Here is a 26,887-nt window from a genome sequence, read left to right on the forward strand (position 1 = left end):
CGATTCTTGAATCGTCTGGAGAGATTGGGGGAGGGGAATTTATGGATTTTGGAAAAATGGGTGTTGACGAAAATGGAGAAAGATTGTATTTTGTAAAAGGAATTTGTAAAAGAAGAACACTCAATGAAGAAGAAGAAGAAAAAGAAGAAAAAATGATGGCAGAAATGAAGAAGAAGAAAAACAACAAAAAAAATAATAAAAAAATATTTTTAAAGAAAAATCCGTTTTTCACGCGTTTAAAATGGGTGCAGCACACGCAATGTGTCAAGTCAGCACAAAGTGTCAAAATAACACATCGGAGTCTTACTTGAGGTGTCTAAAATGAACAAAGCCTAGTTGAGGTGTCTAAGTAAAAGTTGGTGTCAACTTTAGAGGGTCACCGATAGGTTTCGCCTTTATTTATTTACCTTAGGTATGCTCATGTATGATATGCTAAGAGGCTTGGTTGGAGTCATTTGGGATTCTAATCACTGTGTCACACCTAGGGCCTAGCTTGGGTTGTGACAATTCTCTTCTTTAGCAGTTAACAAATCATAATCAACACAATTTTTTTTAATTTTATTTTCCATACAAAAGAAAAATTAAAGATTTAATCTTATTACTCAAATTTCTTTACGTAAAATAAAATGAACAGAATTATAAAATCGATCTATTTCAAAATTAAAAAAAAAAGAAGCTAAAAAAAGAGTTGCAAATCTACTATTTTATAATTTCAACTTCTGAAAAATTAAACAAATTCTCTTCAATAAAGTCGTTGGAGTACAAAATTTGGAATCAAAGCATGTGAGAAAAGAACTTTTAGTTTTTATTTTCATTGCAAGAAATTTATTTTTATTAAATATTAATAAATCTCTCCCCACACCTAACAGATAATTTTTTTTTCTTTTTATAGTAAATTTCAGTATATTCAAGTCATTGGTAGCAACAATATGCTTCATTTATCATCCGCTGAATAAAATTATGAGTTATATTTCCTTTCCTCGTGAATTTTATTTTGAATTGTTGAGGTTAAATTTTTTTCATAAAAGTAATTTGAAAAAATAAATAGCGGGGAGAGAGAAACAACTAGAAAATGGCTTAAGAATTTAGTTTCACATAGGCATGGATCCTATTAATATAAACCAAAGTTTTTTGTATAAAAAAATGGACAAAGACCAATCTTGATAAGTTTTTAAATACTTAAGGGATTAAAATTGGTAAGTGTATAGTTAAGGAACCAAACCTGATAAGTTTTTGAATAGTTAAAGGACTAAATTCGGCAAGTGTACAATTAAAGGATCATTGTAAACCTACTTCTATAGTTAAGAGACTATTTATGCCATTTTCTCTTACATAATGTAACACATCAACAATTTGAATAATAAACATAGAATATAAGGTAAAAAGGTAGAGTAAGGGATAAAATAAGATTATGAAATAATAAGTAAAGAGAATGGATTTAAACAGTATGATACAATGAAATTTTAGTAACAACCAAAACAAACATTATATCTAAATTAACAATATGATACAATAAAATAGGTAACAACCATCCAAATAAGGTGTAAAGTGGACGTTTGATTGAGTTGGGATTTGTCACTACCCGACCTAGGGCCTAGTCGTAACACGGCAATTAGAATCCCAAATGACTCCAACCAAGCCTCTTATCATATCATTCATGAGAATACATAAGGAAATTAAGTGATAAAGCTAAATCACGATAGAGAAATAAAATCTTATATTGGACATAAGTCTAAAAAATGAAAAGCGACAACATAGACTCGTACTATCTAACATGCCTCTAATACTAGATGGGGGAATGAGACAATCTCCCAACTCACCTAATATAGAAATATAAGAAAGTCACAATATTCATAGGAAATAAAATGTCTTGTCCTCGGAACATGAGGACTCACCAACAATAAACGCTAACAAACTCTAGCCATGAGCGGGAGGATAATGAACGTGATCGACGGCCCCTATATTATGATACAATGTAGGCAAAAATATGCATTAGTACATGGAGTGCACTAAGTATGTGAGAATATGTATGAACAATAAGGATAGGACATAATCAATATGAATCACGGGATGTAAGACCAATATCTTTAAAGCTTGTCTAAAATCACGAAAACATTAAACATTTATCTCATTGGTAAATGCATCAAAAGAATCTCATAATGTTATAACCCGTATTTTGCACATTAGGGCATTTCGGGATAACGGTAATAAGTCAAGGGCAAGGCTATGGTTGATCTTGTTGGATACAAAAATTTTATGACTAAATTGGAATTTTAATTTGGAAATATTAGAAAAAGTAAGGGCCAAAAATTGGAATTTCTCATGGAGGATGTTATATCCCGTATTTTATACGGTTGGATGTTTTAAGGTAGACGTGGTAAAGTTAAGGGAATGGACATCTTCCAAAATTTATTTAATATACAAGTTGGATATGAATATTATTTATGATCATTAATAGTGTGGAAATATTGGAAAAGGCAAAGGGCAAAAAGGAAAATTCGCAAAGTGGCCTATGGTAATATTGTGGAAGGCTAGGGGTAAAATGGGAATTTCACAAAGTCTTCAAGAAGACTCATGTGGGTCCCACATGCCACATGGCAGCCCATGATTGGAGAAAAGGGGTGTGTTGGACCAATGAAACCTTGACATGTGTCACCACTTAGATCTTGACATTTGTCGCCACTTAGGGCTTGACACGTGTCACCACTTAGGGAATGACATGTGTCACCCCTAAAGTTGTATATATATATGAGTCTTATGACTCATTAATTTCCATAACTATCTAGAGATTTCAAGAGAAACAAAACGAAATAACAAGAGAAAGAGAGAAGAGAAGAGAAGAGAAACTTAGGCTAGAAACAAGGAAAGAGCTACGATTTTGGGAGGAGAAAAAGGTAAGTTCTCCGATTCCGTTCCAAGAATTAATTATATGAGCTATACCATGATGTTATGAAGATGTTAGTAATGAAATTTTATGGTTTTAGGCAGCCCAAAACGTTACCAAACAGTCCCTAAGTTTCAGCTGCGCTAAAGGAAATTCCGAGGCAAGTTTTGGCGAGTTTTGGTGAATTTCGGGAAAGGTAAAGTTTTCTGTTTTAAACTGGACTTTATGATGATGTTATGAAGTATATTACATGTCTTAAAATATGCTGGAAGTGGAAAAAAATGTATAAGGATGTTTGACGTTGGAAACAAACTAAATGGAAGTAGTAGTAGTTAAATCGAAGTCGCATAGTGTGTTGTTGTTGTGGTGCTGCTGTTTGGTGGAGGTTTAATTGCGTGTTGTAGGGCTGTAAAGTACTCAAAAATGGATGTAGTTGCTTCTGGTTGCAGCCACACAACCCTCCGTTTGGTATGACTACATATTTTACGAAATAAAGGTTAAAAACTCTATTTTGGTACCGTAGTTTGGAATAAGTTGTATAGAGCTTGTATTGTGTAAATTTGAAGTGCTTTACTTGTATACATGCTGCTGGCTGTTGTTGTTGGTATGGTTGTTGACATGGTGGCCGAGTTGAAAACTCGGGGATGTTCAAGTTATAGGGGAGATGCTGCCCGATTTTCGGTAGATTCGGAGCTAGTAATAAACTAGTTGAGAGACATAGATAAGGAAATGATTCCTATGGTTACTTGGGTGTAGAGTTGGAAATTGGAAAGTGAAAATTTATTAACTTTAGTATTAATTTCATGTTAAATAGGTTCAAGAGACGACGAGGCGAGCATAGTTAAGAGTAATCCGTAAGAGGTACGTAAAGCGAACCTTTCTTTCTTTTGGCATGTCTTTGTCATAAGTATGTAAAGCGAACCTTTCTTTCTTTTGGCATGTATTTGTTATAAGTATGTAAAGCATATTTTTTCGATTTTTATGTTTTGACATAAGTATGTAAAGCTAATATTTCTTTTGGTATGGTATTTATGAAACAAAAATATAACTTTTATATAATTTCAAAGAGGTTCCTATTCCTAGAGCCATTAGGATAGCCAATTCCTTGATTTCCAAAAGGTATTTTATTATGCTTCGATACGTCTATATGATTCCAGAAGATTTATTTTGATATAATCCGGGGTAACTTTTGAAAGGTACTTGACAGGAGTCTCGTCTTGATTTTTAAATGATAGCTCATTCTGATTATTTCATTGAGTCTTAAATTTGATTTAAATTGCATATAGTTTCTCACTACTTCACTCGTGGATGCCTCAATGCTTCTTTCACTGAGCCTGAGCCAGGATATGTTTTCGTGCGTATTTCTCTGCATTATTCGCCGTGTCCCGACGTGAGGGGGCAGGTATGACATGTACCATGGGGTGGTAAATATTATGCCACGGAGTTATGCTGTGCCATGTACATATATATTTGTGATATGATATGATATGATATGATTTGATATGGCCATCTGATATGATATGATTTGTTACGGAGATATTCCCTACTCTAGTGTTATGTTGTGCCGTGGTGCCGATGATGGGAGGGAAACCACACTTTGTTCACCGAGTCCCATAATGGGGCCGGATATAGCATATGTTTTTCTGTATACATTATCTGAGGTTTTGATCAGCATTTGATATCTCTGGACATTTTGCTCAGTTTTGTACATTCTATCGCGGTAATGACTTTACTTATTACAATCCATTATATGTGGTTTGATAAACATTTGATATTTTTGGATATTTTGCTCATTTTTGTACATTTTGCTCTGGTAATGACTTTACTGATTTCAGTCCATGCTTTACATACTCAGTACATTTTCCGTACTGACCCCTTTTCTTCGGGGGCTGCGTTACATGCCCGCAGGTACAGATGATTGGTTTGCTGATCCGCTCGCTTAGGACATCCACCATGTTGTTCGACAGTGCTTCTTTGTCGGGAGCCCTATTTTGGTACTGACACTTTCTGTTGTATATATATATATACGTTGTTCAGGGTACGGCGGGGCCTTGTCCCGTCATATAACTAGCATATCATTCTGTAGAGGTCTGTAGACATGAGATGTGGGTTTTGTATATATGTTTTTTTTTTTTTTTGTATTTCGTGATGGCCTATCGGCCCTCGTGCATTATATCTGTTTAGAGATCCCTTCTAATCATTACCTATGTTTATTCGATTAATGTAATAAGTGGGGCTAAGGGTACGTATGGGTGCCCAACTCGGGCACCAGTCATGGCCTACGGAGTTGGGTCGTGACACATAATCATCATAAGAACTCATACCTCAATTGAAACTGTGTCGGATAAGACCTTTAACCGACATATATGACCATGAGAGCTAATACATGAAATTTGATGACACTTGCATCGAGACAGGGGAGGGTGCCTTGTTAAGGTATACTTCATAAGTAACTCTTTTAACTGGGCTATGTAGATCCACTAGCTTTACCATATTGGCATATGTAAACCTACGCGGACAACGTAGTTTGATACTAAAGGTTTTTACTAGGATTTTCTTGGATAACTAACTGCTTTACCGGACCGAACCCCACCTAAATGTCCTCTTGGTGCTTAGTCAATATCCCAACGACACTCATAAAATATAATAATAGACATCATAGGGAAAGATAGTAACTTCCTATCAATCCAACTTTATAAAACATAATAAGAATAGCTCATCTAGCATCATCATAATAAAATATAAGATTAGCTCATCTTTCATATAACGCATGCAATGTGGGTGTAGGTCATCCATCATTACATATCTTTAATCATAAATATTTTTAGGGATTTAACTTGCCCAATCTTTAACTTTGCTTGAAGCATCATACAAATATCATTCATAACTTCCTTGCATAAAGCATCTTAAATTGATAGCATAAAGCTTTCCTAAAAATATAACTTGAAAATCATGATCACATCTCATAAATCATGCTTGAAACTAGCATATGTCATGGGTCATTGAAATTCTACTTGAGAACATGCATCAAGATGTAAATTTGCATAATTAGGCTAATAATATTGAAAGATATCATAATTGAGAAGACCCAATGTAAATCATGAAATTAGGGCTTTTAATTAAAGAAATCATAAGAGAATTGAGAAAAATTCGTTGGGATTCCATGGGTGAAAGGTACCCATAGATTAAGTCCCACATACCTTGAAAGAAATCAAGCTTGGAGACTTGTTTTTTGAAGAAACCCTAGCCAAAAACCTTAATGAAGAAGGTGAACTTTGAAGGAACCCTGAGAGAGAAGTCTTAAAGTTGGTTGGGAGTTAATGAGGGAAAAGAATGGACTTAGGAGTATTTAGGATAATTACATAATGAATCTAGTCCCAAAAATGTCCACACACATCAATGAGATATAGGGAAAAGACTAAAATAACCCTCATTAAAAATGAATTCGAGACCCATAACGGACCATCACCATGGACTGTGGAGGGAAATACAGTTTGTGGTCCCCTCCGTGAAGCTAGACTTAGAAGATTCTAACAAAGGGTATTGGGGAGTCTGCCCACCACGAGACCCACCATGGCCCGTGAAGGGCACCACGGTCCGTGGTGGTTGCCTTGAACTAGAAATTTTGGAGTTTGTAGAAAGTTTCAGGACTTCCTTCACGGAGACCATGACGGTTCGTGAAGATGAAATATGGTCCGTGAAAGTGGATCGTAATACAGGACCTGCAGGGTGGTCTGCAGGGTCGACCACCATGGAACCCACCATGGTCCGTGAAGGGCTACAGGGCCCGTGGTGGTTCGATATTGGTCCTAGACTTGGAATAGTTTGTGAGGGACTTGAGGGAAGGGTCACCACAGAGGGCACCATGGCTCGTGGTGCTCACCACAGACCATGGATCCTTGTAGTGGACCTCATCCTGCAGGACTGAGTCCCTGAATGACCACCACGGTGGCACACCATGGCCCGTGATGGCCTTCATGGTCATCACCTGGTGCAAAAATCTGAGATTTTCGAAGAATTCATCTTTTGATCATCGTTTTCTGACTTTTCAAATTCTGGGGTCTTACAGGGTTAGGAGTGAAGTGTCACTTTCAAAGTAAACAAAAAAAGTAATATTTTAAAAAGTTATGTTTGTCCGTGAAAATAAATTAGAGTTATTTTTTTTATTTTTTTGTAAATAATTTGGAGTGAAGACACATTTTTGTTGTTTTCAAATTCTTGAAAATTTTGAATGTTAAATTCCATAATTTTATGGTCAAATGATGTTTTCCGAAATTCAACTCTGGAAAAGAAATTAAAAGAAATTCATGGTCAAATACGTGTGAAGTGGAGTAACAAATATACTATTGTACTGTTCGCTATAACATTTTATGATTTTAAGATGATGAACTTTTAATATGAGAGGTGGGGGCAGGGGTAGGGGTGGTGGAGAAAGGGTTACATGGTGAATATAGGTGTGTTGGAGGATGGAGAACAAACACAATTAATTTGGGATATTATTGGGGAAATTTGTTTTCCATTCTTCTACTAGAGAAGTTACTTCCTCATTTTTAACGGGCTTGATTTCCTAAAAAAAAAAAATTAATTTTATTTTGACCAACTACACAAACATAAGAAAATTGAAAGATATTTTTCTTATACCGAACACACGCTATATATATATATATAAATACATAAAATCTCCCTTGAATTTGACAGCCAAATTTATTTTAGCACCTTAACTTTACGGGTAATTATTTACCTCTTAATTTTAATTGGAGTGAAATAAGTATCGCCCCCAACACTAATGTGGCATAACAAAAATATAAAGGCACGTACTTTTTTTTTAAAGTCATCTTACTGATATATGTCTATATAATAATAAAAATTTTAAAAAACACCTGACCCACCTCCTTTCATTTTCTCCAAACCCACCCACCCCGCACCTCCCCCCTCCCATCCCCTTTCTTATTTTGCAAATCTTCACCCTTTCTCCCTTTTCCAGCTGCCCGCCCCAACCCCAACCCCTTTCTCCTCTTTTGAACCGATCATTCCACCTCCTTTCTCCTTCTTCGAATCTTCCAACCTCATCTTACCTTTTTTGCATCTTAATCTTCATTTTCATTTTTTTTAATCTAAAGAAACTAAAGAGGGTAAAATTATTAATGGAAATTGAGTAAAATCACCAAACTTTGCTCTATTAAAATTGAGATTTCTGTCAAAACAAAATAATCACATTAACATATTTTAAGATTTTAATATCTTATTTCATGAAAATTAAAGGGGTTTGGAGAGATTAAAGTATTGATAAAGGGGATTGTATTTTTTTATTTTTTTTTGAAGGTTCCATATTGTTGGAGGATCCATTTTTTTGAAAGAAATTGATAAGAAATTTAATAGAGGATCCATATTGTTGTAATCTCACATCAATGGATACTGTTAGAAAAATGCATAAGAGAGTTCTCTCAAAAGAAATTGGTGAAATATTGTTAGAAAAAATTGAGGTTGAAAATATAGAGGTCATTAATGAAAATTAAAGATGATTAAACAAAGACTAGAAGGGCATTAATGGAGGTGGAGGGTGGTGCATCCATGGAAGAAGAGAGAGGGAAGAAATTTTTTTTTAATTTAAATAATTTTTGGCATGCTGATATGACAATGACGTGGTGCTAATGCGGCAATGACATGACACGTGTGTAATGCACTTGCCATTGTGAGATTGATATTATATTTTTAGGGATTTATTCACTTTATTTAAGATAGGGAGTAAATAAACACTCATAAAATTAAAGTGTTAAAGTAAGTTTGGCTGCCAAAGATTTTATACAACGTTGGTAAACTTATATTGAAATAATTTCTTCAAAAGAAAAAAATGCAACGTTGGATGAAAGAAAGTTTTAGAATTCAAGTAAGCTCACGTCTTTAGTTTGTAACAGTAAAGTCACTCAACTCTTTTCATTTCACACAAAAAATCAGTTACAAGATTAAGCCAATATTTTCAACGAAGTTTGAACAGAAGATGCGAATTTCATACCATTGGTAATAGAAGAAACAATGTGATTAGTTAAATTAAGACACATAAAATGAAACGGATGAGAAGTAATAACTCTTGAAGCAGAAATTTATAACATTGGTTGCATGTTGTTACAATCATAATAGAGTATGAGATCCATCATGTATTGACTTCCTGATGATTCCAATCATAAAATTTAGTTCATATAGTATACAAAACTGGTCACACAAGAACAAGGCTTCATCTCCAATGTTGTCCAATTCTTCAAACATGAATCTTTGGGTCGTTCAATTTGCGAGTTGCAACTCAGAGGTGAAGGGAGGGTGTTAGTTTCACGTTCGGATGAGTGAACCCAGTAACTGTGACGATTATTAGTTCAATGGTGAGTTCAAAACCCATAAACTCTAAATTCCGGCTCCGCATTTGTTGCAACCAACTTAAAGTGGGACTTTTCAACCCTCAGCAGCTAACAGCTCCTTAGTTGTGAACTTAACGAGATAAACCTACCTCCATAAGTTGTCGCATAACATCTCTCATCATATTATAAGGCACATGAAACTGGGAAAATATGCAGTAGGCCACATCTTAAAAGGCACATACCAATACTAAAAGAACCAAGCATGCAAATATCTATAGGATTAAGCACTTGAACCATGTATTTACCATCCTCCTCCTTGTATGTAAGCATTCAAAATTTCAAATGGTTCAGCTCATCCATATGCTCACTTGCAACAGTAGAGACAACATCTCTGATGGACACCATCTCTATAACATCAGTCTGATGAAATACCGGGAATGTGTGGCAAGTAACATGTGTCAAAAAAATAGGAAGTCAGAGTTGAAAGAAAGCTTTGAAGCGTGAAAAAGTTGTGTTCTTGAAGAAATATTAAATGCATACTATTTAGAAGAATACATAAAAGTTTCTTTAAGAAATGATAAAGCCAGAACGTTAAACGTGCACTGCAAATTGATAAGTCACTTTCAAGGAAGGAGTAATTTCTAGAGGTTGAGAAGGCTATTTAGAAAAGGTAACACGTATTACAATTAGAATTCAAAACATAAACTTCAAAATAATGTTACAATAAAGCTAAAACATGTCTTAGAAATAAATACTAAGTAGATAAATATAAACATAAATATAGCCTTTTACTTGAAGGTCCGGCCCAACTGACACCCGAGCCACAAGTCCAAGTCATTTGCTTAGAAGTATTCCCTTTCTTGCCAAATCCTCATTAACTTGGCAAGAAGGGGAATTTTCTGTGCAAGAATGATCTTCAAAAGAGCAGACGAATACACTCAGCATAAGAAGAAACTCAACAAGGGTCGGCAAAATACCAGGAGTCAAATGTATTGGGTTTGAGAAAGAACTGAGTCAGAATGGAAAGGGGCAGGTCTGATAACTTGAGAAGCTAATAAACTAAAAAAAAAAGAGGAGGAATGAACTAAAGAAACTTGACCTTCATATAAACTATGAAGGTAGTACAAACAGCAATAAAGGGCGGAAACAGACTTGAAAGAGTTATTTATGAACATAAAAGTCTTTAGAAATATCTAGAGGAGAAAATCAGAGCCATGCATAAGTTAATGTTGTTGGACAAAGAAGCAGAAGACAACACTCTTTCAACCACACAGTTAGTTCGTGAGGAAATTTCATGGAGACAAATCTAGAAGCCCTTGATTGCACCAAGGGGATAGGACCAATTTTTACAAGGCCCTCTATCGAGAAGAATGGAGACAAACATGGAAGTATGATAACTTACCATGACTAAACGACGAAGAGATTGAATGGACTGAAAGACCTTTCAAAGAGGCAGAAATAATTGAAAGTTGTTAGCAGATGTGCAGGGGAAAAGGCACTGGTCCAGAAGGCTTCACCACGGCTTTTAATAAAAAAATGTTGGAATGATGTGTTGAAAGCTGTAGAGTACTTTCACTAGAATGTCATTAGTTTGATTATATGTAATTATAGCCTAATTGATGGAAAAAAGGTTGAAGCAATTTATCAGAAATTAGTGGACAGAAACTAGTTGGCATTCACTAAAGGTAGACAAATAATGTGAGCCAGATGTCAAAGTTTAAAGTCAGATGTCACCAATTCGTTCGCTGATATTCCTCCAAAGTTTAAAGTCAGATGTCAAAGCATCTTAAGATAACAGAACTACAATGATGGAAAATGACAACGACAGAAAGATTGTCACAAAAGCATAGTTAAGACTCAAATCTTAAATAACACCACTAAACTGTATGAAAGAATTACAGAGAGCAGATACGTTGACACATCAGTTTCAAAGGAAAGTTTAGCTTCGATTTGCTTCCATAGAAAGAAGCTATTCTCAGAATTCAGTGTTCTAGATTACAACATCAACCCTCCAGGTAAGACAATCTGACTAACTGTAAGTACACTGATTGGGAAATGAGCTCCAATACAATAGAATTTCATACTAGACAATATAAGAAAAAAATCATCACTCAATTCTACGTTAGTCTTAGGAAGATGTGTTAATCTGAGCTAACTAAGAGCAGATCTACACTCTATGTACGCTATCTTACGCCTCAAAAAACAAAAGCAGGATCTACTAGGATATATCTCGGCCCAGTTTTATGCCAATAAAATTTGCTGTTTGATTTACAAGTCCAAGTCATTACGAATATTTATTAAATGACTTGGACTTGGAATAAGAAGCCTTAGGATACACAATATCAGTCTTCTTATGAAGTTCTGCAAAGAGGAAGAATTGAACGTGTAAAAATATGGGATGGGAAACTTCTGGATCACAATGGTTCCTCATAATTCACATTAAACTAGGAGATAGTAGAAAAATCCTATTCAGGCAAGACGGACGGATATGGAACAGACCACTCAAGGAGCAATTTCCCACGATTTTCAGCTTTGCAGCTAATCACTGTGGAGCAGTAAAAGTGTATTAGTCTCCACAAGGATAAAAGTATAGAACATACCTTTGAAAATATGTAGTGACAGTGAAAAGGCTTGAAAGGAGCTTTGTTTCGTCACATCATATATGTTTGAATCAACACAACTTACAAAGGAAAGGCATATAATGATAGTCTGCAACAGGTGTATCCTATGTGAAGAAGGTTATGAAGATGCAAGGAACTCATAGTCATACATTGCAAGTTTACAGCTCACATTTGGTACATGTTTCTGAATTTATTTGAACTGAAATGACGCATGTCAGAAACTTGGAAAGAACTGCTGCTGAGTTGGAAAAGGGTGGGACATCAAATAGCGACTGGACACTTTGGTGCGTTGGTAACAGCAATTATTATTTTGAAGGCGTAAAAGGGAATATTTGTAAGATATAGATGTAAGAACGAAAACGTACAGGAAGCTGAGACGATGATAAGTTCCCTCGGTTCATTTCAACAAACTGAATACCCCGAGGATATACAAATGATAAAATTCTTTATTGTCAAAAACTATGTCAACTACTCATAATAAAAGAACTTGGTGGATTTCCACATTTAAATTACTCTTAACATGTCGTAATGTATTTAAGCTTATCTTCTTGGGTGTGAAGCAAATACCCTAAAAAGGGCATCAAAAAGAAATGAAGCAGAAAGTAGATCCTATCATCAGTTTCTTTGCTTTCAAAACTTCAGTTTCACTCGTGACCGTGATGAACCTGTTTTGCAAACCCACACATAAGCAAAATTGACATCATATAATAAAAGGGATAATTACAGTAGATGGTCATTCGGTCATTTTAATTACCAAAAAATTGGACATTCGGTGTATATTCATGTATAGAATGTATCATAATATATATTCAGTGTATAGCTCATGTATAAGTAATCTATATATGTATACTTTCTATGACTTTTGGCAACCTATATTGTATAGTCATTGTATATTGCCTATGATTTTGACTATTTTTTGTGTAATAAAACATGGTTATATTTGTTGTAAACTAATTAGTTTATTGTATATATAGGAAATTGTCCCATAATAAATACCTATCTGATATATGCTGCTGCCCACTCCTCAATATGTTGCAGGAGGTTATTATTTATTCTCAAATAGATAGAAAATGACAATACATGAAGATAAATAAATAGCACTGGAAATAGATATTCCTAAACTTATAATGTGTACACATAAGGAAAACTCACACTATTTATCATATCATGAGAGCAGAAATATCTGATTTCCAAGATAAAGAATAGTGGAAAAACTAACAAAATATCAAAAGTGATGTACCTCCTCGATAAGCCTGACAAAGCTTCTTCAACAAGTCCATACATAAAATAACCATTGAGCAAAGTGTGATGAGTGTATAAATCAGGTATGGGCCCCGCAGATAGCATCTCGGCATAAATTGATTTGGCAACATCAATTCTTCCAGCTTCAAACAGACCTTGCAAGACAATATTGTGGGCAACAGTAACAAGTTTTGATCCCTTTTGAGAAATTTTACCAAAAAATTGCATGGCCTCGGCAAGTTGCTTTTTCTTACAGTATCCATTTATTAGCATATTAAAGCTAAAAATGTTAAGCTCAATGCCCTTGTCTATATCAAGATATCAAAATTCTCCTCGCTCTATCTAGTTGACCACGCAAACAATACCCGTCCATTATCGCACTGTAGGTGATTATATCAGGCTCTACACCCTTTTCGACCATGTGTTTCATTACTTCCTCGGCATCTTCAACTTTCCTTTCTTTGCATAGTCCATCTATTAGTATGGTGAAGGAGTGCACATTTGGATAAATATTATAGTTCACCATCTCAGAGAACATAATCTTAACCTTTTCCGACTGACCAATCCTACACAAACCATCAATTATTGAATTATATCTGACTACATCTGGAGGTATGCCTTTCTGCTTCATCTCGTTCAAAAGGTTGATAACAGCATCTAAGTTTCCATCTTTGCATAGGGCATCTATGACAATGTTGTAGTTAACTATGCTAGGCTTAGTGTTCCCTTGTTCCATTAACCGGAGCAAACTTAAAGTCTTGTCAGTATGGCCCCTTTTGCTAAGCCCATTCATGACGGTTGAATACATGACTTCATTAGGCTCACAAATCTTCTCTCTCACCAATTTTTTGAACAATTCAACTGCATCTTTAACCTTATTTTCAGCAAAGATTCCTCTTAATAAGGTGTTAAAGGTGACGGCAGTCGGCAGTAAATGGAATGTCACTCTTCAAGTAAATGGTTAACACCGAAATGCACAATTAGAACGACGCATCAGACAATAACTATTAATCACGATATTCAATATGAAAACATTAATTGGGATACCCAAATTCTGCATTTCTCAAAAAAGAGAAAGGACAGCAGTGTAATCTCACAAGTGGGATCTAGGAAGGATGCTTACAGTTATCCAATAACAATAACATGCCTAGTGTAATCTCACAAGCACAAGTGGGGTCTAGGAAGGATGCCTACATTAGTTGGAACTCTTAGAAAGATGATATATCCATTAGACAAGTTTGGAAAATGCTCCCTACTTGTATTTTTTGGTGTGTATGGACGGAGAGAAACAAAAGGTGCTTTGATGAAATATCAACTTCAATCCAACAGCTTAAGACCAATTGTCTTTTTAAATTTATATAGTTGGGATAAGTTATCCCCCTTAGACTCTAATGTCAACCTTTTGAACTTTGTAAGCTCTTTAGTCATTGCATAGGACACTTATCAATGAGCATACAATCTCACTACTTTTGTAACTATATAACCTGCGTCATCTTGATGCCATTTATACCAGCTCTTTAGTCATTTCATAGAAACACACACAGAGATATGATTCACTACAAGTTTAAAAAAAAAGATATGATTCCCTACAAAAGAGCCACAATTATCTGCCTTAAACTTGGAGCTTTCATTTTTCACTAGATTGTGCACAGTTGTAGCTAATATTACAGTTACACAAGATCAGATCACCAAGTTAGAAACTAGGAAAAACGATTTCCAAGCCAACAAAAAAACTGCAAAACTACTGGAAATGCACATAGTAAAAGTGTCAAGACCAACACTAGCCTGCAAGAAATCAAGTTAGATTTTCGGAAAAAATTACAACAAATGGTTACCTGCTGAAGGATGTAATCATAATAAAAGCTTGTTGTAACTCGGTGCAACCATTCCGGTACTAGCAACTTGCCCTGCATCAACCTGCAGATAAATTAACATACACTAAATAATGTGAAAACATTAAAAAGGGTAAACCTAGAAGATGAAAGACAATTACAAGCAATGCTGGTTAAATCGGCAAAAGAAGAAATAATAGATATTTTTTTCTTTGGGAGGGTTTACTCAGAAACATGAATATTTTGATGTTTCTGAATTCTAAAGATACCAAATAGCACTGAAAATGATATTACTAGACTTATAAAATGTGTACACAAAAGGGAACTTACCATTATTTCTTTTTTAAGAAAATCTATATGGTCTCCATTTTTTCTCACATCAAAACTGATGTACCTCCTCAAAAGGTTGTCTGGAAAGCTCAAGCAATGTTCCAATTGCCATCACATTTGGCAAATGCATTGGGTGTCATTTCTTTTGCAGGGATTAAAAAAAAAGGAAATTGTATCACAGTGATAGCGTAGCCGGATAAATCAAACAAAAGAAATATTCACTTCTTATTTTTCGAGTGAAGCTCTAGTATCATGTCAAGGACAGAAGGATTCTCCCTTACAATGTTTACCAAAAACCAAATGTAGTTGCATCAAATGAGAAGCCCCTTCCAGCCATTTCCTTCATAAAAGATGTCATTTCACTAATTTTGTTGCACCTGAGAAATCCCTGCAAAATAACATTATAAGTGACATTGTTTGGAGAACAACCGTTGTCTTCCATTTTTCTTAGAAGATCTTTAGCTTCATCAAAGAACCCTTCAAGACAAAATCCATTTATCATTACAGTGTATGTTCTCACATCCGGGAGCAATCCAATGAAAGAAAGCTTCTTGAAAACAGCATGTGCTTCGTTAAGTTTACCAGTTTTGCACAATCCGTTAATGACAACACTATAAAATGTATTATTAGTATATTCTCTGCTTCTTTCTAACTTATTAAAGAGTGACATAGCTTCTTCAACAAGTCCGTACTTAAAATAACCATTGAGAAAAGTGACATGACCGTATATATCAGGCATGGTCCCTGCAGATAGCATCTCAGCGTAAATTTGTTTTGCATCACCAGTTCTTCCAACTTCAAACAGACCTTGCAAGATAGTATTGTAGGTAAAAGTATCAGGCTTTGATCCCTTTTGAGAAATTTTACCAAGCAATTGCATGGCCTTGGCGAGTTTCTTTTTCTTACAGTATCCATTTATTAGTATGTTATAACTAAAAATGTCAGACTCAATGCCCTTCTCTATCACTATATCAAAAAGTTCTCCTTTCTCTATCTAGTTGACCACGCAAACAATATCCATCCATTATTGCATTGTATGTGATTATATTAGGCTCTACACCTTTTTCAACCATGTGTTTCATTATTTCCTCGGCATCTTCTACTTTCCCTTCTTTGCATAGGCCATCTGTTAGAATATTGAAGATGTGCACATTTGGATAAATATTATGGTTCACCATCTCAGAGAACAAAGTCTTAACCATTTCCCACTGACCAAGCTTACACAAACCATCAATTAATGAACTACATGCGACTATGTTTGGAGAAATACCTCTCTGCTTCATCTCATTCAAAAGAGTGATAGCAGCATCCAAGTTTCTATCTTTGCAAAAGGAATCTATAACAATGATGTAGATATATATATGTTGGTCTTAGTGTTTCCCTGTTCCATTAAACGGAGCAAACTTAAAGTTTTTTGAGTATGACCCCTTTTACTAAGCCCATTCATGACGGTTGCATACATGACTGTCAGGCTCACAAATCTTCTCTGTTATATCGAAAAATGGGCGTGGTTTAAAATTAATTTCATCTTTATAAGAAAAAATCAATTTTAGTAAAAAAAAGAGTCGCCACTTAATTTTTAAAAGAAATTAAGAAAACTTAATTTAAAAGACCCTAACAGATTTAAGTCTTAAAAATTCAGAGAAAAATGTACGACATTCATATTACTATTTTAAGAAGGTTTTAGCACTTAAAATAGCCGCTAACATGCGGTTGTCCAACGATTTGAAAATTATTTGACTAACTTTGGGAAAATGTGTTTTAACAATAATTAAAGTATTAAACAATTTTGAGAAAAATATAAATTTTAAAATATTTAAGATAGTTTATAAGAATGTTTGACTTAGTAAAATGATTAAATAAAGGAAAAATGATGAAAACAAAAATGGTATCTCTTTAGGGATTTAATTAAGTTAAATTAAACAATTAATATTAGAACTAACACAGGATAAATAAATATTATCAATTAATTAAATAATAGCAAAAGGCAAACGAAATAATAAATAAACTACCCCAAATAATATACAAACAAAAGTATTTAAAATAGTGTAGAAATATTTATGTACTCATGTTCTTCGGATCAGCGCCGGCTTATTAATCGGAAGACAAAATATAGTATTTTGTCGTTTTCTGCTCGGGTCGATCTCCATCATTTCCGAAGGGCCTATCTACCCCTACCCCTCCTAGATTTGTTTGTTAATTCAATCCTAAAGCGATCTAAAAGGAATATTAAAAACTAGCGTCTTAAAAGGTGTCTAGCGTCCCAACTTAATATCCAAGAGGCATTGGACGTACTATTAGGACAGGTATTAGACTAAAGAAAATATAAGTTTCTTAATTAGACACATCGTCAAACAAAACAAGTAGGACGACATTGAGCACGTAAAATCTCAAATAAGCCTCTATATTAATTAATTAACATGATTGAAAACAAACATAGGTTGTGAAAGTCAAAATAAATATTAAAAGTGTACGAATACTAAGGTAAGATGACATAAAGGTAAAGTTTAATTACTCGACATGAATATTTACGATTAATTTGATAAATAAAAGCACATTTTAATGATTTTAGTTATTAACTAATGTATTTATAACATCATATAAACAAGATTTCTAATTGATAGTAAGTCGAAAGATTATTAAAAATAATATAACAAGATTTATCGAAAGTTATGGGCGTGATTTCAATGTAAGAATAATATGACAAATAATTATTAAGATCATATGAGTGTGATTTCTATATTATTAATATGTTAAGAACATTACTTAAAGTATATGTGGACATGATATATTAAAACTTATAAATCCTATGAATATGATGTCTACCTAATATGGTATGTTAAAATATTAATTAAAATATATACAGAAATGATATATTAAAATTATAAAATCATAGGAGCATGATTTCTATACGAAATGGTATGTCGAGAATTAGTGGTTACATCGTATTAGCATGATTTCTAAATTGTTAAAAATGTATAACATCACACTAACTAAGACATGATTTTAAACGACAAAGATAATTTTAATCTATAAGCATGATTTCTACATAAAACAACATTCTTAAAATATGTATATATATATATATATATTGACATGTTGAAATTATTATTAAGTCTTATAAACATGGTTTCTATAAAAATTTGAAAATGTTTATTAAACTTAAAAGTATTATTCTATCTAAAGACTGCAAATACTTTATTTAATCGTGCGGATATGATCTTCTTGTATGAATTTAGTATATTGAAATATTAAGTAAATCCAACATGCATGATTTTAGAAAAAAATACATAGTCTACTGTAAACTTGATTATTTAAGCCATTTATTTAATAACGTGAGTTGGTGATTTTAAATCATTGGTATAGTAACTTTAGGCGATTTTTCCAATTAACTAGACAAATACCTATAGAAACGATATTCAAACCCAAACTTAGATTTTAGTCTAAGAGTTAGGTAACTACATTGCTTTAATAACTACGATCAATCAATCAACACTTATAAGCAAATACACAAATTATGACAAAGTAAAATAAACAAGTAGCACGTTAGTTCCCCTCCCCCCTTAGGCAGTCCCCAAATAATTTCATTATATAGTATTTACAAATTATTACAACCTAACAAAAATAAAGAAAAGTAAATAGAAATAATATGAGTAGACAAAGATGTGAAATGTAGTAGCTTCTCCGACCCAAGCGGAAGCTTCGCGTCTCAAACTCTGAAGTTCAAATCCTGCTAAACTATGAAGAAGATATAGAGAAGTATGCGAATAATATAGAGATACATCATAATGATTATTATATTTCAATAGAATAAACAAACAAGGCAAAGTGTTTTAAAAATAATAAAAACTAGTATATGAAGAGAGGTTAGGACTAACCTGGATGCTTTAGTTATAAAGGAAATCCAAATCTAAAAACCAATGCTCAATGCTAGAAATAGAATATCAAGTGTACAAGGAACTTTCTTTTTGTTTTCTGTTTGAGATTTTTAACTTGTAAAGTAAAATGTTTTCTTCTTCTTTTTCTTTCAACTCTCTCCCTTTTTTTTCGTTTGAGATTTTTCTATCAAGTAAAAAATATTTTCTTTCTTTCTTAGCTTTCTCCTTACTCTGGTCCGTCTTCTGTGTGTGTAATCTCTGTCTTTATATAGACGGGTAAAAGACCATCTCCCTCAAGAGAGACAACTGTCCAAATCCCTTTAATTCAAAATTTTCCACTAAGTTAGACAAAAATAAACCACTTTTCAAGATTTGTCTCTGAAATCTTTTAAAAGATGCTTTAAAAAGTTAAAAAGGACTAACCTTTTTTTTAAAAAAAAAGATGCTTTTAAAAAGTTAAAAGGAATAACTTTATTTAAAGTAGTGGAGTACTACTTTATCTAAAGTTGTGGGTATTAACTTTATCTCAAATCAAATAAAGGAGACAAGATTAATTATGATAAGGAGACTAAATCTGGTAAAAGTGAAGTAATATCCAAGGCAAGCAATATTTTGATGTGAATCGGTCAATTATGCTTGAATTTCCAAATATAATGAATAATTAACAAGAATAGGAGAACACCAAAGATGTTAAAAGATTTGTAAATCCAACTACTAAATTAAACCATAATCAAGCTAAATACACAAGTTGTAAATTCAAGGAGAAATAATCAACTATATATCAAAGTCAACCCAAAATAACCAAGTTCTAGCAGGATTCATTCATATTTTTATTTTTAGAATCAAAATAGGATGAGTTTGCAAAAAATGGAGAATGTAACACCGTCTTAACGCTTAAAATCCAAAGGAATAACAAACAAATTGTTACGAATCATATTCAAATAGATTTATTAACTAAGTCATTCGGCATAGAAAATGGAATCGAAACTAGAAAGAGAGAATTCTTTTCAGACTAATTAAGGAGGATAATCAGATTAGAAGCCACCAAACCTATACAAAATGATTAATCTTCAAATTGACTCGAGATGCCAATGATTTTGACAAAGCTAAAGATATATGGACATCCACAGAGAAGACACTATATTCAAACAAAATTATTTGGAGCTAAAATGATAATAGAATATCAACGAAATGAGTCAAGCGGAAGATCGATGTTAAGCCAAGAATTCACATACGAATCATTCCAAACAACAAACAAGTGTGAGAGTCAATTCATCAAAGAGTTTTAAAAAAAAAATGAGGGTTAGGAAGCTCATACTAGAGACGGATCTATAAAGATCCGTTCTTACCCATAAATATTTTGACCTCAAGAAACCCATATTCTTACCGAATCAGCCTCAAATCATGTCGATTTTCCTTATCATTTGTGACTGTTGGCCGGCGTTTGGTCCTCTTCATGGCTCTCTGATGGAGCGACAATTTTCTCCGAATAGCATCTCGTCGGAGACGTCGCTGTGGCTGCTGCGTGGAGAAAGAGCTGCGAGCTGTTTGTTGGTGTCGTTCGTTGTTGCTGCTGGCTCACTGGTTGCTGATGGAGCTGCACGTCGTCGCCTTGAGCTCGCTGAAGTCGCGTCGTGGAGCTACTGGAGAAGCTGCTGCAGCTCGCCGTCAGTGGCTCGCCGTTGCAGTTGCTGCGCGCCGATGTTGGAGGCTGCTGCGGCTTCTCTTCTTCTCTTTGGAGAAGAAGACCTCAAGAAGAAATGTTTTAGGGTTTTGGGTCTTCTTGTAATTAGAAATAGGAAGTGCGATCTCAGCCGTTCATCAATTTTGATGAACGGTTGAGATTAGATCTTGATATTTGATAAAAAAAAGAATGGATGGATATGATTAAAAGGTGGGTTTAAGATTTTAAAATGGGTTATATAGTATAGATTAAAATTAAAATGGATTGAATAAAATGACTATGTTTTAAATCATATGGAGAAAAATTGAATAGATTGCTAATTAATTAATAATCATAATATATATATATTGAATAAGTAAAAACATAAATTTATTCAAGTAGCCGTATTTATATATAAAGCAACTACTTATGTATACTCTACGCAGATATGTGTATGTGTATATATATATATATATATATATATATGACGTACGTATGCATATAACACATACTAAAATAGATGCATAATTAATATAGTTAACTAAAATATATAATAAATTTAATTAAATAATAAATTTATATGCACATGTATACAATACGTATTAAAATAGATATATAATATATGCATGTTAATATGAATAAGTAAATTACAAAATAAACTTAGTTAATAAATATTCTTTATGTAAACAAAATACACACATATGCTAAACAGATACATAAGAATATTTAAACGTATTAAGCTTATTATAAAAATAATAAAATAATAGTAGTAATATTAATAAATAGCAAGATATTATAAATTGTGAATATCAAAATATACGATTTATTTATTAAACTAAATGTAAACTTATTTAATTAATAAAGAAATAATTTTGAAAAAATGCCTATTTGTTTTAGATAGCAATTCGAAAAGTAGTTATGGATGGTCAAAATTGGGTGTCAACAGTTGTCCCTTTCTTTGAGTAGTGTCGATGAAAGAGATCCGGGTCAAAGAAAATTGATGAATCCAATTTTGACGCTTGATTTGATGCACGATTTTTTTTTGAAAGAATACCAGAATTATCCTGATGTCGAATTATGGAGAAACCAGAAAGCTTGTGAACTGGATGAGGAGGTTTGTTGGAGTACAGTCGAGTTTTCAAAATTGAGCTCGCCTACATATCCTTAAACTTAGGAATCACATTGCTTGTAGTTCGACTCAATCGGTTGAAAAAGAAATCTTTTATGCTAAGATCACCCTTCGACTGGGAGGAGTGATACATGAATCGAGTATGAAAAATAGGCTTGCAACCTCTTAAACACGCATGTGGCTAGCTTCACACCCATAATTAAGAACTTACACGGACATAATTTCCAAAACTCTTGGTGTATCGTCACTGAGATTGAGAAATTGCTTCTGGTGACAAGTTGAAGTTTTCTGGAGTGAAATTGAGACTACCAAACTTAAAGGAATACCACATGCCTTCTTGTAGTGGTGTGGTGTGGTGTGGTGTGATATGTTCTTCAACTCGCGTTCTAATTTGCTACTGAGAAAAGTTCTATGTTGTGTTGCGTTCTTTTAATTTGCTCTTAACCATGCATGTGGCTAGCTTCACACTCATAATTAAGAACTTACACGGACATAATTTCCAAAACTCTTGGTGTATCGTCACTGAGATTGAGAAATTGCTTCTGGTGACAAGTTGAAGTTTTCTGGAGTGAAATTGAGACTACCAAACTTAAAGGAATACCACATGCCTTCTTGTAGTGGTGTGGTGTGGTGTGATATGTTCTTCAACTCGCGTTCTAATTTGCTACTGAGAAAAGTTCTACGTTGTGTTGCGTTCTTTTAATGTCATCCGTACCTGTGGTTAAATTGAGAATCTATCCTCTTGGATGATCCCGCCAAAGACAAACAAAACTCATTAGTAGAAAAATGTAACTCAAAGAAAATGGTAGTGTCGTTACTGTGTACGAATGTCAACCTCCTCCGGTTTTGACGTAGAACAAAACAAAATGTATTTCCTAAGTTGATGTGATTTATAATATATTTCTCGATTGCAAATAGTTTCAATTTTGATGTAATATACAATGAGATGATATGATGATGGCCTCTCGGCAATGATATGGTAAATGATGGCCCTCTTGGCAATGATATGAAAATGATGGCCCTCTTGGCAATGATAGGAAAATGATGGCCCTCTTGGCAATGATATGAAAATGATGGCTCTCTTGGCAATGATAGGAAAATGATGGCCCTTTTGGCAATGATATGAAAATGATAGCCCTCTTGGCAATGGTATGAAAATGATGGCCCTCTTGGCAATGATATGAAAATGATGGCCCTCTTGGCAATGATATGAAAATGATGGCCCTCTTGGCAATGATATGAAAATGATGGCCCTCTTGGCAATGATATGAAAATGATGGCCCTCTTGGCAATGATATGAAAATGATGGCCCTCTCGGCAATGATATGAAAATGATGGCCCTCTTGGCAAATGACATTACCACCTCCTGTAATATAATACGAATAATAAATATGAATGGCCCTTTTGGCGAATAATAAATATGAATGGCCTTCTTGGCAAATGATATTACCACCTCCGGTAATATAATACGAATAATAAATATGAATGGCCCTCTTGGCGAATAATAAATATGAATGGCCCTCTTGACAAATGATATTACCACCTCCGGTAATATAATACGAATAATAAATATGAATGGCCCTCTTGGCGAATAATAAATATGAATGGCCCTCTTGGCAAATGATATTACCACCTCCGGTAATATAATACGAATAATAAATATGAATGGCCCTCTTGGCGAATAATAAATATGAATGGCCCTCTTGGCAAATGATATTACTACCTCCGGTAATATAATACGAATAATAAATATGAATGGCCCTCTTGGCAAATAATAAATATGAATGTCCCTCTTGGCAAATGATATTACCACCTCCGGTAATATAATACGAATAATAAATATGAATGGCCCTCTTGGCGAATAATAAATATGAATGGCCCTCTTGGCAAATGATATTACCACCTCCGGTAATATAATACGAATAATAAATATGAATGGCCCTCTTGGCGAATAATAAATATGAATCATCATATACGGCATTAGATCATCATATACAGCATTATAAGGCATGCCTATTTGACGTCTTTGAGGATGGAGAATATAATTTGACGTCATTATGGATGTTTGCACTGAAAGTAACTCCTTGGCGTTTTCCTATACTCAAAAGAAAATAAGTAATAGACCCAATGTCGTTTTAACTAATGACTGAGTAAAAATCTTTAGGGAGAAGTTTCGAAGATATGTACAAAGTGCCTGATCACTTTGACATTAGTGTGTGAATGTCATGCTCGTTTTCAAACACTTTATATTCATTTTGGCACATGGTTTGCTGGATATCTGAAAGAGGCATTGTTGTTCATTTTTTTGAACGTCTCCTTTTCGTCTGACGAATCCTGTTGACAAAATCGTCATTTTGAAAACTCTTTGTTCTTTTAACTTCTTTGTATTTGCTGAAAGGAGGGATACAGTGGTCTTTTATAAATCTGCATCCACAGAAAAATTGTTAGTTTTGAATGAATTGATCTGTGTTGAATTCTCCATTTGTTTTCTCCTTGTCTTGTTATCTTCGATTGCTTGCTCTAATTCCCCACTTCTCAGTAGATACAAGACAAAATATTTCTATGTAAAAAATATTTGATGTATTAAAAGCTTTAATAAAGATGAGTTTTTGAAAAGCAATTTGAGAAAGGCTACTGCCAGATGTCATGTCATGCATAGCTCGAACGAACATCCTTGATTCGAAACCTTGAGCATGTTTGCTAGCTTGTTCAAATAGTTGAGGATTTTTGAAGGTTGAAGCTGCGAAGTTCTCACATAACTAGAAAGTTTTGTAATTGACTTTGAACTCTGATGGTGCTTGACATTATTGAGGTTGACATTGACCTTCCAACAATGTCAGGGATCATTCGAAGCCAACCTTGAACTTTGAAGTTAAGTAAAACCTTCTGATGATATTAGATAAAAATTTTGAGGTCATCCTCAAAAATTTCTGTCCCAGTTAGATGTCTTGGTAAATATCATACTACCAATAAGAGATTTGCAGAATTTTTGAGGTCCTATCAAATAATTCTGTCCCAGTTACTTTTCTGATGCACCTCAGTCTTGTTTTCTCTTGTGAAGAGATCTTTCTTTGAAATTTTGAGTCCCTCTCAAAATTTCTGTCCCAGTTTCTATCATAAATAGAGAACTCACGGGAGATATGACCGAACCGTTGTGGCGCCTACGTATCCCGTTGAGACAGGAATCAGGTCAAACGTAGTTCCCCTTTCTCGGGAGATAACTAAGGAATAGAGATTTTTAATAAGAAAATGACCGAAGCCGACATAGGCCGCCTACGTATCTCATTCTTGAGAATTTAGGTCAAACGTAGTTCATTCAAATATGAGGGCTAATTTTAAAATTAACAAACATAGAAATGATTACAAGCAAATGACACACTTACAAAATATTGAACCTTCATACATAGTATCTCTTGACGGCGTCTGAGTTGATTGGCTTCGGCCATTCTTGTCCATCCATCTCGGATAATATCAAGGCACCTCCAGACAACACTTGGCGCACCATGTATGGTCCTTGCCAATTTGGCGCAAACTTTCCTTTATATTCATTTTGATGTGGAAAAATACGTTTGAGAACCAACTGACCAACTTCAAATGTTCTTGGTCTCACTCGCTTGTTAAAAGCACGAGTCATTCTTTGCTGGTACAGTTGACCATGGCAAACGACAGTCATTCTCTTTTCATCAATCAAGGCCAAATGTTCAATTCGATTACGAACCCAATCAGCGTTGCTCAATTCAGCTTCTTGAATAATTCTCAATGAAGGTATTTCCACTTCGGCGGGGATTACGGCCTCCGTCCCATACACTAGCAAGTATGGAGTTGCTCCAATTGATGTTCTGACAGTTGTTCGGTATCCCAACAAAGCATATGGCAACATTTCATGCCAACCTCTGTGATTGCCAATCATTTTCCTCAATATCTTTTTGATGTTCTTGTTGGCAGCTTCTACGGCTCCATTCATTTGAGGACGATATGCAGTTGAGTTTCGATGATTAATCTTGAATTGCTCACATATCTCTTTCATCAAATGACTATTGAGATTTGCTCCATTATCGGTAATGATGGAATTTGGTATCCCAAATCTATATATCAAATTATTACGGACGAATTCTGCTACTGCCTTCTTCGTGACTGATTTATACGAGGATCTTCCACCCACTTGGTGAAGTAATCAATAGCAACTAAAATGAACCTATGTCCATTAGAGGCGGATGGCTCTATTGGACCAATGGCATCCATGCCCCAAGCCACAAATGGCCAAGGAGAACTCATAGCATTAAGTTCGTAAGGAGGTACTCGAATCAAATCACCATGCACTCGACATTGATGACATTTTTGCACATACTTACAACAATCATGCTCCATAGTCATCCAAAAATAGCCGGCTCGAAGGATTTTTTTGCCAAGGTAAGCCCATTCATGTGAGTTCCACAAACTCCCGCGTGAATCTGTTCGAGAAGCTTCGTGGCTTCAACAGCATCGACACATCTGAGAAGACCCATATCTAGAGTTCTCCTATAAAGGATTTCTCCACTTGGAAAGAAATTGTTAGCCATCCGACGTATTGCTTTCTTCTGATTGAAAGTCGCATTCTCTGGATAAGTTCCAGTTTCCAGATACCTCTTTACATCAAAATACCAAGGTTTCCCATCTGGTTCTGCTTCGACATACGAACAGTGAGCGGGTTGTTCTTTCAAGTATATCTCCACAGGATCAATGTAACTTGTATCTGGATGTTTGATCATTGAGGAGATAGTAGCAAGAGCATCAGCAAATTCGTTCTGCAACCTTGGGGTATGCCTAAATTCGATCTTGCGAAATCCTTTACACAACCTTTGCACTAACTTCACGTATGGTGCAATCTTTGAATTTTTCACAGCCCACTCCCCTTGAACCTGGTGAATCAGCAAATCTGAATCTCCTATTACCAACAACTCTTGAATGTCTTTATCGAC

General features: G+C 34.4%; 2 long non-coding RNA genes across 4 annotated transcripts; one reads left to right on the forward strand and one right to left on the reverse strand.

Annotated features, from left to right (window-relative positions):
• Nucleotides 1-2,784: 2,784 nt before the first annotated feature.
• Nucleotides 2,785-4,963, forward strand: LOC129874455 (uncharacterized). The gene is made up of 4 exons (XR_008762897.1): nt 2,785-2,894; nt 2,985-3,080; nt 3,699-3,745; nt 4,793-4,963. It is a non-coding gene; the product is annotated as an uncharacterized LOC129874455 (long non-coding RNA).
• Nucleotides 4,964-8,947: 3,984 nt separating this feature from the next.
• On the reverse strand, nt 8,948-20,961 carry LOC129875248 (uncharacterized). 3 transcript variants are annotated; one of them, XR_008763114.1, is made up of 5 exons: nt 19,138-20,961; nt 15,260-15,647; nt 14,933-15,014; nt 13,096-13,971; nt 8,948-9,654 (listed from the first exon to the last, which is right to left on the reverse strand). It is a non-coding gene; the product is annotated as an uncharacterized LOC129875248 (long non-coding RNA). The 3 variants fall into 3 exon arrangements; XR_008763115.1 differs by lacking the exon at nt 19,138-20,961 and having other exon boundaries at nt 13,096-13,252; nt 15,260-18,294; XR_008763113.1 differs by lacking the exon at nt 19,138-20,961 and having other exon boundaries at nt 15,260-18,294.
• Between the last annotated feature and the right edge of the window lie 5,926 nt (nt 20,962-26,887).

Source organism: Solanum dulcamara, chromosome 11, assembly GCF_947179165.1.
Source record: "Solanum dulcamara chromosome 11, daSolDulc1.2, whole genome shotgun sequence".
NCBI classification, from domain to species: Eukaryota; Viridiplantae; Streptophyta; class Magnoliopsida; order Solanales; family Solanaceae; genus Solanum; species Solanum dulcamara.